Below are 1,914 nucleotides of genomic sequence, written 5' to 3'. Positions count from 1 at the left end.
ATAGTCCCTAACCTGTTCTTTTGTCACTGTTGCTTGCTCACCTCCTCCACAAACTGTGCCGCCCGGTGCAGTAGTTTGACAGCTCACTTTGCCTGTGAAGACTGATTCCCCTGACTGCATCCTGCACCATAATACCTCTGACAGCCCAACCCCCAGCCTTACATCAGGCTGTGGGTTGGGCTATTGGAGGTATTATGGTGCAGGATGTTGCCTTCCATTAGCCTGTTGTTGATGGTTTCTTTGTTGCTTAGTCAAGCTGGTTAATGTTTTTACTGACAGTTAGATTTTTTACTAACTTTACTGGAAGGCATTTTTGGCCTGATTTTTACTGTCAGTCAGTAAATTTACTGGCAGTTGGCAACGCTGATCAGGAAACGCATCCAGCTGTGTCGGGTAAATGCATATGGTACATCCATTGGGAAATGCAGTCCTCCAGTATCCCCAGGTACACCTGCCATGTCCCCCCAAATGGTCCTGTGTTCCAACCAGTTATTCCTGATACTGTTTGCTGATCCATTCAGTTTGCCAGAGATCCTGCCATGGGTTTTGGACAAAACTATGTGCATTCCTGCTGAGGTGAAAGTGAATGCCAACTCAAAAACAGAGAATGTAACTCTTCTAGCAAAAAAAGATAATTCCAGAAATTCCCACAGTGTTTTGTAATAACTGGGAAAAAAAAAGAACATAAAGATTTGGCTTTGTAAGTTTAAGAAGCTGGGCATGAAAATCCAAGACCAGGAAGGAAAAACTGTGATTGGACTTTACTCAGGCCACAGCCTCCATTCCTATATGCAATAGGAAAAACATATGGGATACACATCTGGAATGCAGCAGAAAATCAGAGCAGCAGCCTAGAAAAAAATAACAGCTGGACAAATTCTGCTCTTCCCTATGATTGTGTAAGTGCTTACTGAGAAAAGAGGGGAGCACTGTGAGGTGAAGGGAAGCAATTGCACTGATTAGATGCTTTACAAGTAATCTAGTTTCTTACAATAGTGGATTTTTTTCTACCTCCACTTCCTTTTATCTCTCTGTGAGGAAACAAAGATTTATATTTGATATCAATAAAAAAAAATGGTTTCTGCTTACATCTCAGATGCCATACAATGAAAAAAATAACTTGATTCATTTTCACGTTTCCATACCAGGCCAGGTTCTAATCTCAGTTGCATCAGCAAAAAATGAAATTGCTTTGCTGGTTTCACTGGGATTAGTTAGAAGCTCCCCCCAAAAATCACTGCAGTTTCCAGAGTATCTTTGCTATGTATGGCCTTTCTGGCTATGCTATGCTAATTGACACCTTCAGTGGAGCAATGTTGGGGGTCTCCAGACTGGTTTTCTGCCTTTGGGGACCTCTAGCTCGGCTCCCACCAGTGGAATCCAGGAAGTAAACAGCTCCAACTCTGTAATTTAGGACAGCCTCTTTTCCAAGAGGTAGAAGCACCTTACTCGCATGGATTAGCAGGCATTGTATGTATAGAATTCAGTTCTGACCAGTAACTTTGATCATACATTCAGGTCAGATGCTTCTTCTCACTGTCTTTCACAGGCCTATATTGTCCCAGTGAAGGGAACAACACAGACTACTGCAAACAGATGGGGTGATTAGAGAAGAAAAGGAGTTGGGACCTGGGTTTTGTGGCGGGTGCAGAGATCCCACCTCAGGAAAACAGCTGGGTATTCGTATCCCACTGCTATTTCCACCACGTGAGGCGGGCCAGTAGGGGGCGCTCCTGCATTGAGCTGCCCACCTCCCTGCGCCTGACCACCTTCCAGGCTCTGAATGCCTCCCTAGGGGGCGTCTTGTGTCCGGCCAACCCCTCTCCCGGAGCACACTCGCTAGTGTGGGGGTAACATGCCGCCGCCACCACCCCGAGAGTGGACTGTCTTGGCCCTGTATCCTCAGGGAAACAC

At 45.5% G+C, this 1,914-nt stretch overlaps 1 protein-coding gene across 1 annotated transcript in view; it reads left to right on the top strand.

The window, feature by feature from the left end:
- PLOD1 (procollagen-lysine,2-oxoglutarate 5-dioxygenase 1) overlaps window positions 1–1,914 on the top strand; it is a 62,046-nt gene that overhangs the window by 24,417 nt on the left and 35,715 nt on the right. The gene's annotated exons all lie outside the window — the stretch shown is intronic.

This window comes from Gavialis gangeticus, unplaced genomic scaffold, assembly GCF_001723915.1.
Source record: "Gavialis gangeticus isolate Ggan-Ray unplaced genomic scaffold, GavGan_comp1, whole genome shotgun sequence".
NCBI classification, from domain to species: domain Eukaryota; kingdom Metazoa; phylum Chordata; order Crocodylia; family Gavialidae; genus Gavialis; species Gavialis gangeticus.
This window is presented reverse-complemented; position numbering and strand designations above follow the sequence as displayed.